This window comes from Barbus barbus (assembly GCF_936440315.1).
Source record: "Barbus barbus genome assembly, chromosome: 17".
NCBI classification, from domain to species: domain Eukaryota; kingdom Metazoa; phylum Chordata; class Actinopteri; order Cypriniformes; family Cyprinidae; genus Barbus; species Barbus barbus.
The window spans coordinates 1,016,858-1,029,481 of record NC_136745.1 but is presented as its reverse complement, the minus strand read 5'-3'; positions in this window follow the sequence as shown (position 1 = coordinate 1,029,481).

Genomic DNA, 12,624 nt, shown 5'->3' with positions numbered 1-12,624 from the left:
AGAAATTTCTTTCTGTGTCTTACCCTCTTGCTTGAGGGTGTCAATGATGGCCTTCTGGACAGCAGTCAGGTCGGCAGTCTTACCCATGATTGCGGTTTTGAGTAATGAACCAGGCTGGGAGTTTTTAAAAGCCTCAGGAATCTTTTGCAGGTGTTTAGAGTTAATTAGTTGATTCAGATGATTAGGTTAATAGCTCGTTTAGAGAACCTTTTCATGATATGCTAATTTTTTGAGATAGGAATTTTGGGTTTTCATGAGCTGTATGCCAAAATCATCAATATTAAAACAATAAAAGGCTTGAACTACTTCAGTTGTGTTGTAATGAATCTAAAATATATGAAAGTCTAATGTTTATCAGTACATTACAGAAAATAATGAACTTTATCACAATATGCTAATTTTTTGAGAAGGACCTGTAATCCCTGAAATTGATGTCAATATCCCCCAAAAAATAAAATAAATAATAATAATAATAGAAGGGTTCAGATGCAAAAGCCTCTAAGTACGTCTGACGATTTCTTCTGCATGCTATTATAAATGTGGTTTAACAAACTTTTCTGGATACTGGTTATAAGAGGTGGTGTCAGGATCTCTCTCGACTCATTGACAGACAGGGCATGTCTGATGGGAAGATGTTGGCCATCACATATTTATATCATATCATATAAGCAATATCACAGCAAGATCAATGCTGCTGTTTTTGTCCCAAACATCATGAGTTTAAATGTGGTTTTAGTTTAGTTTATAAGAATTTAATATTTTACTATATTTTAAACACAATATTATTTGTTTTTGCGCAATTTGTTGAACTGTTGTGCATCTGTGAGTAACACTGCGTTGTTTAGATTGAATCCTCATTTTGGATGAATCATTTGAACCAATGATTCAAAGGCCGTTCATAAAGAGAGCTGTTTACTTCATTCCTGAATGAATCAGCCATTTGAACGAATCGAATGAATGAATGACTCATTTAATTTATAAAAAAAAAAATAGAAAGTAAAACAAACACATAAATAAATACATACATACATACAGGGCTTGACATTAACACCCGCCAAATGTGGGTAGATTTCAGCAGTGGCGGTTACCACAGTCACTCCCAATAGCCCCTCTGGTGGGTTGAATTTTATATGGAGTTACAGAGCTCGACGTTAATGCTTATCTGGGACAAGTAGATTTTTTTTGAAGGGACTAATAAAAGAAGAGAATTTTACTTGCCGGACCGGACAACTAATCTGATTAAAATATCTAATTGCACCGAAGTTTTGCAGAGAATGGTTCTGATTTTATTACATTCAGTGTAAACGGCGATTGATAATGGTCGAACCAGTTGAGGCTTACACAGCCTGTCTATGTGAGAGAATCTCGAGGAGATATAAAAAAAAATTTACGCAACTGCACACAGAAGAAACATAAAAATGTAACTTAGCTTTTATATTTATAACATACAGCCTAGTTAAGCAACATGACACGACCAAGAGAGGGAAATTCCCTGAAAACCAGGACGAGTAGTTAATATACATTTTAGTTCAATATTTGAATTTGAAGTTATTAAAAGGCTATATTGTTAACATTGACTGTTTTGCTCCATTTGGTTAATGAAAACCAGCAGAACAGTCGTGCATGTCTGAGCAACACACAGCAGTGTTTAGTTACTGAAAGATTCGCGTTTTTGAATTTTGAATCATTTGAGTCAAAGATTCAGTGGTCCATTCACAAAGACAGGCACTTGCTTCATTCTTGAATGAATCAGCCGTCTGAAGAAATCGTTTGAATGCATTCTTCAATGATTCATTCATTAAGACAGTCACTTGCTGCCAACTACTGGCGGGTTACTTTCATAGTAGCCTATCTTTGCATTTTTTACAACATTTCATATTTGTATAATAAAAAAAATATATATTTTAAAACACAGAGCTCACAACATTATTTATGCTGTTATAGTTTTGCATGCAGTGTAAATGCATTCATGCTGTATTTCAGCTACATTGATCTGTCTGTGTAAATGCATCTGAATGCCGATCCAGTCACTTATGTTTCTTCTGGGGTGTAAAGATTGATTTTGTAGATACTGTTTTCATATGATTGGTAACAGCCCTATATTATCTTATTAAGTGAAATTATTAATAAAATGTACGAATTTGATATGAAAGATGATTCATGCATTTAATATGTTTAGGGGAAAATGCCCTTTAAATAGGTCAAAAATGAACTGGAAATCAATTTGTATGCAGTATTAAGTTATATAAAACATAATTTCCCAACAACAAAATTGTGGCCAGTGAAAATGCTGAGTGGCTAGTGAATTTGGAAAACCAAAAAAGTTAATGTCAAGCCCTGCATACATACATGCATACATAAATAAAACATTAACTCATTTACTCACCCTCATGTCGTGTTAAACATGAATGACTTGTGCAACACAAAATAAGATATTTTGAAGACTGTTGGTAACAAAGCTGTTTTGGTTACCAGTGACTTTCATTGCGTGAATAAAAAATTACTGTTTCTCAAATTATCTTCTTTTATGTTCCATAGTTTATGTTAGGCCGTTGTAGCCTAAATGTTTATGTGTAATAAATTTTATGTTGAATCGAATAAAATATTTATTTCTAAAGCTACTATAGTATGTCTACTTGATACTTTCTCATTTAACTCAATAATAGCTTTAAATATTTTTTATATATGTTTTTAGCAAATCTGAAGTAAACTAACCCTCTGGATTTGGTCATCTGAAAAAGTGTCAAATCCAAAGAAAAACAGCACAAAAGTGACAATAGCAAAACACAGGATTTCACATCCAGGGGCCAGATGTTCAAAAAGTTTAATCAGGATCAAGATGATCTGGATTTGGAAATCCCATGTTTTGCTATTCAGGATCAGGTAACCCATCTTACTTTTGTGCTGGTTTTTCAAAGCAACATTGGATTGGATCATCCTGATCCAGATACACACTTTCAGATATCCAAATCTGGATTACTAGTGCTCTACGGAGCCCCTAAAGGGACATGCTGATGAAAAAAAAAAAAACATCTCTGATGATTGTGTCAATATAGTATACAATCAGTGATTAAAAAACAAAACAAAAAAACACTTTAAATTAAATATAATATTTTTTTTTTTGATATTGACAGAGATTGATATGTTTGGGGATTTGGGGATATATTACATGTTACAAATGTTGTATTTTTTGGACCAGTTTTAAAGTTGTATTACATTTTTGTTCCTGAAATCCACCCTGCTGCTGGAATCAGAATAATCCCGTTTTTTGGATCAAAAGTATCAAAATCTTACTAAAACGTTTTGAACAACACAAATTGAGTGTTTAATCCAGATCAAACCCAAGATTGGATTTTATGATCTATTCCGAATCCTTTTTTTTTTTTTCTTTTGAACACCATTTTCAAGATTTGATCCAATCCGAGCCACAATCTGATCAGCTTACTTTTGAACAACTGGCCCCAGATGATTCTGATCCAGATTTAACTTTCTGAACATGTGTGCCCTGATGATCCTCCTGTCTAAACCCATGCAGATTCATCGATATTAAAGACAAGACCATGATAGCATTTCACGTCACATGTCATGTGAAAAACAACTGGATGAATACACATCTAGGTCATATTTCTTTCTCTTTTTTCCTTTTTGTAATAGAACTGTGTTTGTAAATGTGTTATTTTTCTAAAATAATGTCACAATGCAAAAAAACTAAATAAAATAAATAAATATAAACTGTAATGCTCGACAAAAGATAAGATGTTCAGCATTGCATAAATGTGTCTAAGGACATGCACATCAGCATGAGTGTGTGAGTGTGTGTGTGTGTGTGTGTGTGTGTGGTGAGAGGGGTTAAGGCACACATATGGAAAGTTGCTTGGCAGGTTGCAGTTAGTCACACTCCTGCGTCTCTAATTGAATTAGCGTTGACAGCGCACCACAGGCCGGCCGTGGATCTAAACACTCAACGGTCGAGGCGGGAGGGGCAAGCGCCCTGAAATCAATTACCTGCACAGGGGCCCGGGGCGGTGGGGCCACGCTGAACACATCCTGAACATCAGCTCTCAGATGGACAGCAGCATCTGCAGGCACCTGATGCCACTGACCTCACACACCAGCTTCAAAAAGCAGTGGCTCTAAATCACCTGTTTGGCTCAGCCACCTGATCCTGAGGCCAGTCAGAGCCACACGGATCAGATGGATCAAATGGAGAAGTGTCACACACAGGAAGATGACAAGCTCTGGGTAGACTGGTTAAAGGCACTCCTGGGCCGAGGTGCCCTCAGGAGAAATAATTTCCCTTTTATCCACAGCGGCAAAGAAATTTCAATATGACAAATGATACTAATACTGTCTACAACGTACAACACTAAATGGTGACACTTTATTTTGATAGTCCACTTTAAATATTCTGCTAACAGTAAGTAACTTTGCTACTACATGTCAACTAGCAGTAATTAGAGTATTAGTAGACTGTCTGCTTAATATCTTCTCACACTTTATTTTGATGGGTCCACAACATACAACATACTGACTATGAGAAACTTTGCAAGTATATGTCAACTTATTCCACTAACCCTAAACCTACCCTAACAGTCTACTCTGAGATTTAGTTGACATGTAGTTACAAATTTACTTATAGTTAGTAGAATGTCTAAAGTGGACTATCAAAATAAAGTGTAACCCACTTTAAAGCAAAATTTGCCTGCACTGTACTACTCAATTCTGGATGGACCTCAAAGACTTCATCTTACAGTAACATATCAACTTTTGGTCACACTTTATACTAGGTGGCCTTAGTTACATTAAAAAAATGAGTACAATGTACTTATTGTGGTCATATTGTATTGTAAAACACTTTTGCTGCTATTAAGGTGTGACACGGGTAAGGTTAGGGACAGGCTTGGTGGTCTTGGTAGGTTTAAGGGTGGGTTAAGGTGTGAGGATGGGTCAACAGTGTAATTATAAATGTAATTACAGAAATCAATAACAGATGTAACTACATATAGTTATTTTTTTTTAAATATAAGTACAACGTAAGAACATGTATGTACACAATAAGTGCATTGTATCAAATGATTAATTTAAATGTAAGCACATAGTAGTTAAGGCCACCTGCTATGAAGTGGCACCCAACTTTTTACTGGCATTATTTGGGAACTTGCCACCTGGTGTTTCCCAATTTGTTTTGTCTCCAGTATCCAAGATCAAATTAGGTTTTTCATTTTTTGCCACAGTTGCCTTTGGCTTTCACACTTGGGGACTAAACAAGACTATTAGGTACAATGTGCTGTGTAAAATATGATACAATTCGATAAACTTTTACCCTTTATACGCATCATTTAAGTGTCAGTGATACACATCTTCAAATACACACCCACATACTGTACATACAGTACGCTCATGTGAAAAGTTGTATACATAGAACATTCAACTTTATTTTCAAGCTTATTTTGTTTACTAGGATGAGAGTTGCTGAAATCGCGTTTGGTCTCGTACTGTATCGTGTATCTTGTCAGTGTGTGCACTTGCTTGGCCATTTGTAGTTGATAAACAGGAAAGTGGGTCCAGCTGAATTGAAATGATCATTTGTTGGTTTGGTATAATAAAGGTTATTATACCGCGGCAGCGGTCGTGGCAGTCGTCGTGTGAAGCCCTCTTAGTGTGAAGACCAAAGAGTGTAAAGACCATCGACTCTACCGTGCGACTCCACCGGGCAGGGACACCGGCAAGGGATAGTAGTAGCTTTTTATTAAATTTTTTCATTGATATGTTTATTATTGAAATGTTGTTGTTATATGCATGTGTTAATTTTATTTAATTTCTTTATTTTCTTAAATATGTGGGTAGATAGTATTTATAGAGTTGTAACTTTTTAGTTTTAGTTACTTTTTCTTATTTGTAAGTCGCTTTGGACAAAAGCGTCTGCTAAATGACAAAAGTAAAGTAAAGTAAACTTTATCTGCATACATACAGTACACTCACATAGAGCAAAATATTCTATATGGCAAATCTAATCGCTAATCCAGCTCTAAACTGGACCATAAAACATGGAGATAGGGTCATGAAACAGCTGTTCTAGCACAGCTCTCAACACAGCTTTTAAAAAATGCTAAAAAAAAAATAAAAAAGTGTTCTTTCTGTACTGGGAGTCGATGGGGAAGACGTGAAATGAGCAACACAACAGCGGCTTCTGATTCAGACAGTTTTCGCTCTCATTGAGGTAGAGATATAAAAGCTTCCCACACATGCATGCTGCTATTCACCATTACACACAACACAATTAACACATAGTTTTATAAGCTCACAGTCCATTACTTTTACTTTACTTACTTTTAGTCATTTAGCAGACGCTTTTATCCAAAGCGACTTACAAATAAGGAAAAGAAACTAAAACTAAAAGTTAACACTCTGTAAATACTCTATAGACACCCATTTAAGAAAATACAGAAATTAAATAAAATTGACAAATGCATACAACAACAACATTTCAATAGTAAACATATAAAGGAAAAAAAAAAAAAAAAATAAAAAATAAAAAGCGATACTTATATCCTTTGCCGGTGTCCTAGCCCGGTGGAGTCGCACGGTAGAGTCGATGGTCTTTACACTCTTTGGTCTTCACACTAAGAGGGCTTCACACGAGGGCTGCCGCGGTATAATAACCTTTTTTATACCTATCTAACAAATCACTACTAGAATTCGGCTGAACCCACTTTCCTATTAATCACTAAAAATGGCCAAGCAAGTACACACACTGACAAGATACGCGATACAGTATGAGACCAAACGCGATTTACATTACACAATATACCCATAACCTGTGAGGGTAACACTTTAACACTTTAATGAATAACTACACAGGAACAAATGACTAATACAATAATTTCACTCTAGTAACTTACATTTACATTTAGTCATTTGGCAGATGCTTTTATCCAAAGCGACTTACAATTGGGGAATAAAAAAAGCGATTCATCTTGAAGAGGCAATCAGACAGAGGAACTGCTCGTAACACCAAGTCTCAGTCATTGTTCAAATAAGTACAAGCTAGTAAGGGAGGGAAAGAAAGATAGAGGGAAAGAGTACGTTTTTTTTGTTTTGTTTTTTGAGTTTAGGGTGAAGTCAAGTACTGCCGAAAGAGATGAGTTTTTAGTTGTTGCTTAAAGATTGACAGGGATCCAGCATTTCGGATAGGGGTGGGAAGATTATTCCAACAGCCAGGAATGGTGAACGAGAATGTTCTGGAGAGTGATTTTGAGCCTCTCTGTGATGGTACCACAAGGCGTCGCTCACTAGCAGATCTCAGACTTCTGGAGGGGATGTAGGTACGTAATAGTGAGTGGAAGTAGGAGGGTGCTGAGCCTGTGGTAGTTCTGTACGCAAGCATCAGTGACTTGAACTGGATGCGAGCTGCCACTGGTAGCCAGTGTAAGGAGATGAAGAGAGGTGTAACATGCACTCTTTTGGGCTCGTTGAAGATCAGTCGTGCCGCTGCATTCTGAATCATTTGTAGAGGTTTGATTGTGTTTGATGGCAGACCAGCCAGAAGAGCATTGCAGTAGTCCAGTCTAGAAACGACAAGGGCCTTGACAAGAAGTTGTGCAGCATGTTTTGTCAGAAAGGGCCTGATCTTTTATATTTATATTTATATTTTTTATCTTTATTTTATTTTATTTTTATTTTTATTAATATTTGTATACTTTATAATTGCACTGTCCTTGGAGCGGACCGGACCTACATTTCACTGCTGGTTATACTCTGTATAATTGTGTATGTGACAAATAAAAATCTTGAATCTTGAATCTTTCTGATGTTGTGTAGTGCAAACCTGCAGGGTCGAGCAGACTTTGCAATGTGCTCTTTGAAGGTCAACTGGTCATCAAAGATTACACCAAGATTTCTGACCGAAGTTGATGGGGTAATCATTGATGAGCCTAACTGAATCGTGAAGTCATGCTGTAGAGTCGGAGTGGCAGGGAAGACAAGAAGTTCCGTCTTTGCCAGGTTGAGCTGTAGGTGATGTTCTTTCATCCATGCCGAGATGTCCGCCAGGCAGCCTGAGATCCGTGCAGCTATACCGTTGGGTCATCTGGTTGAAAAGAGAGATAGAGCTGTGTGTTATCGGCGTAGCAGTGATAGGAGAAGCCATGTGCATGTATGATGGGACCCCGTGATGTAGTGTATGTGGAGAAGAAGAGGGGTCCAAGAACCGATCCCTGAGCAACTCCAGTGACCAGTTGATGTGGTTTGGATACCTCCCCTCCGCAGGCCACCCTGAAGGATCTACCAGTGAGATAGGATTCAAACCAGCGAAGTGGAATCCCAGTGATGCCCAGTGATGAGAGGGTAGACAGGAGAATCTGATGATTGACAGTGTCAAAAGCAGCAGAAAGATCTAGCAGAATGAGGACTGATGATTTGGAATCGGCCTTTGCAATTCGCAGGGCTTCAGTGACTGAGAGTAGCGCAGTCTCTGTTGAATGGCCACTCCTAAAATCTGACTGTTTAGCATGCTGTTTGCAGTACTGTGAAAGAAACCATGAGAGCTGGTTGAAGACAACTCGTTTGAGTGTTTTCCCTATGAATGGAAGGAGAGAGACAGGTCTGTATTTTTCTAAAAGAGAAGTGTTTAATGTAGGTTTTTTGAGCAGTGGCGTTACCCGAGCCTGCTTGAATGCTGTGGGGAAGATGCCTGTGAGGAGAGATGTGTTGATAATGTGTGTGAGTGCCGGTAAGAGTGTGGGAGAGATTGTTTGGAGAAAGTGTGAGGGGATTGGGTCGAGAGGACATGTTGTAGGATGGCTGGAGAGGAGAAGTTTGGATACTTCTGCCTCGGTGAATTATGGGAGTTAAGGAGAATTAAGGAGAAGATGGGAGTTAGAGCAGTGGATGTTGTTTGTGAAAAAAGAGGCAAAGTCATCAGCGGTTATTAAAGTGGTGGGAGGTGGAGGAGGGGGACAGAGGAGAGGATTAAATGTTCTGAAGAGATTGCGCATGTCTGGAGCGCTGTTGATCTTGTTGTGGAAATGTGAGGATTTGGCAGTGTGGACTTCAGTAGAGAAAGATGAAAGCAAAGACTGATACCTACTCAGGTCCGACGGATCGTTTGATTTGCGCCATTTTCTCTCTGCCACTCTAAGTTTGGTCAGATTGTCATGAAGAACATCGGATAACCAGGGGTTATAAGGGGCAGCCCGTGCTGGCCTGGAGGAGAGAGGACAGATGTCGTCTAGACAAGAGGTTAAGGTAGTGCATAAAGTGTCAGTAGCTGCATTCACATCCAGAGAAGAGAAATGGGTAGGCGAGGGAAGAGAGGAGGATACTACAGAGGAAAGAAGGGAGGGGGAAAGGGAGCGTAGGTTGCGTCTGAAAGTAACCGGTAAGGGAGATGGTGGCATCTGGGTAGCAAAATGTAAAGTAAATGTAATGAAGAAATGGTCAGAGATATGTAGTGGTTGTACCAGAATGTTATCTGTAGTACAATTGCGTGTGTAAATTAAGTCGAGTTGGTTACCTGATTTGTGCGTGCTAGTAGTGGTGAGGCGTTTGAGATCAAATGAAGCTAGGAGTGAATGGAAGTCTGTAGCATAAGGCCTGTCTAGGTGAATGTTGAAATCGCCGAAGACTAAGAGTGGAGTGCCATCCTCCATGAAAGAGGACAGCAGTCCGTCCAGCTCATCTAGGAAGGTTGGTGGTATTTGGCCCGGCGGACGATAGATTACCAAAATCTGGAGTTTTATAGGAGCTGTTACAGTAACGGAATGAGATTCAAATGAGTTGAGATTGCCTAGGGGAGAGTGGGTAGAGTATTTCCAATTGTTAGAAATGAGCAAACCAGTGCCCCCACCCTGGCCAACTTGCCTAGGGGTGTGAGAGAAAGAGAAATTGTGAGAGAGAGCAGCTGGGGTTGCTGAGTCTTCTGGACGAATCCAGGTCTCAGTCAAGCCCAGGATGCTGAGTGTGGATTGTAAGGAAAAAGCAGAAATGAAGTCGGCTTTGTTGACAGCTGACTGGCAATTCCAAAGACCCACAGAGAAAGAAAGAGGTGCAGTGGAAGATGTAGAGATAGGGCGCAGGTTAGCAGGGTTACGTAGCCTTCTGCGTGTGTTTTTAGAGCGAGGTAGAGAGAGAACCGGAATGGTTTGGAAACACATGATAGACGTGGAAGGATAGAGGATAGGAAAGTGTGAGGGAGGATAAAAACGATACATAAGTTTGTGCTCGGTGCCGTTGCTCGGTCAAAGTCGCGCAGGAAAAAGTCGTCTGTCTTTACACTCATTGGTCTTCACACGAGGAGGCTGAGCACAACAGCTGAACACTTCCGCGTCAGCGCTCTGACATCAAATAAATACAGTGTAGGAAACTAGAGTGAAAACAGCTGTGGCCGGCTTCTGATCAGCCCAGCCAATTAGGTTAAAGGACTGCTAATAGCTCAAGACGAAACTGACACTTCGCACAATCACACAGGCTTGTTCTCAGCTGAGGCGCAAATGATTCTAATTACCAGTAAGTGCAATCAAACATATAAACCTCAACGAAAATGTAGAGTAGAAATAGGTAGGAAACAAACTATTCCTTCCTAGCAGCAAGTAAATAATTTAAACAACAGAACTGCGACCAAGTATTCAAAACACGTACAGGAGCTGCCGTCCGTAAGTAACAAGCCGTAGCTAACAATAAACTCTTTTTATTAATGATTTAGTAAGTAATAGTGCTTAGTCCAAAACAGTAGTTCATTATTAGCTAATAAGTAACTACTATTTTTTCATACCACCCTTATAACTACTAAGAAGTACTGTATACCAGTCCATAATTTATATGATTAATGCTTAATGTATAAGTAATTCTAATGTAAAGGTCATGGTAACTGACTAGTAATGACTCAAATATTACCAAAATCTTCCTAAAGAATAACAAATAATTTGGATCAGTATTATAAAATGAATAACATGGTAACTCTTTCGCAATGACTAAAATTATTGTAAGTGATTGGGGTTTTATAAGGTTCTGCATAATAATTCATTTTGCTAAATGTTGTAACAAGTGAGTCATTACTAGTGGATTACCATGATCTTCAGTTCAGAATTATGCATTATGCATACTTCACATTAATTATGAACCTGTATATAGTAGTTCTCAGGGATATATGAAAAATAGTAGTACCACTTTCAACTAAGCACTATTTTAACTAAACCTAACTTAGGTTTACAATGTTTTTGGGAAATGCAGCCCAGGTTAGTAAAAGGTGAGTAGACAGGTAAGTGACAGCAGTATGACTTAACTTGAGAAACCTGACTTGATGAATGAGGACAGCAGGTATTGAAGCAGACACAGAGTTAATGGAGAACACTCTCGTCGAGGGATGATGATGATGATGATCACAATCACAGGAGGTATGTAACTATACCTACAGGGAGCAGGGAGGTCTGTGGGAATTATGGGAGCTGCGCTTGATTGTAATTGTGAACAGGTGCGAGTGTGTGGCTGGAGAAGAAGAGCCTGGTGGAGGTCTGACTTCACGATTACTTCAGAATCACAGGCAGGTGGGACCGAAGTCTGCAGGAGGGTGTCTTAGTAGGGCAGTGCTTCCCAAACCTGCTCCTAATGTAACCCTGACCGTACACATTTTGGACGTCTCTCTTATCTGACACACCCAGTCACTGACTCGCAATAACCACCAGTGTTTGGGAGTAAATAGTTTATTACAGTGTAATTAATTACAGTTACTTATGAAAATAATAATGGCCCCCCCATTTAATTTTAATGGGGTATTTAATTATTATTATTTTTTTTAATCATGATAATAAACGGTTAAATTATTATAGAATTTGTATTCATTTTAAGACGGAGTCTTGTTTAAAATTGTGCATTTCTTTTAAAACAAGTTGACCCAGGTGAAAAAAGTACACTTCCATAATGTACTTCAAGTACTCTATTTTTGAGCACTAATTTTGTACTTGATATACTAAAAATGACTCTTTAGTACTTCTTAAGATAAACCTAAGATCATCTAAGTGTACTCAACTGTGCTATTTTGGGACACCATGAATATGAACTAAAATGTGCTTTTAACACACTATCTCTTTTTTTTAAATGTATTTGGTCACCACTTATAGTACACTTGAGTGTACTAGTGAATGAAAGATGGTTCATATGTACTACAAGTGGTAAATATATATATATATTTTTAAACAGAGATAGTATGTTAAAAGCGCATTTTAGTTCATATCCGTGCTGTCCCAAAATAGCACAGTTGAGTACACTTAGATGATCTTAAGTTTATCTTAAGAAGTACTAAAGAGTCATTTTTAGTATATTAAGTACAAAATTAGTGCGCAAAAACAGAGCACTTTAAGTACACTGTGGAAGTGCACTCGTTTTTCACCTGGGGAATATGGCACAAAATGTCACTGAACAAAATAAAACGTTACCGTTTCAATGTGCCAATTTATTTGTATTTTTTCTCAAACAGCATTGAAAACATTCTCATGGATTATAAATACAACAGAATCAACTGGTTAATTCCATGAATTTAATGTTCATAGATTCAATAAGGATTCATAAACATTTTTATTTCTCTAAAGTTGTTCATACAAAAATGGTACTATTCACACACTGTCAATA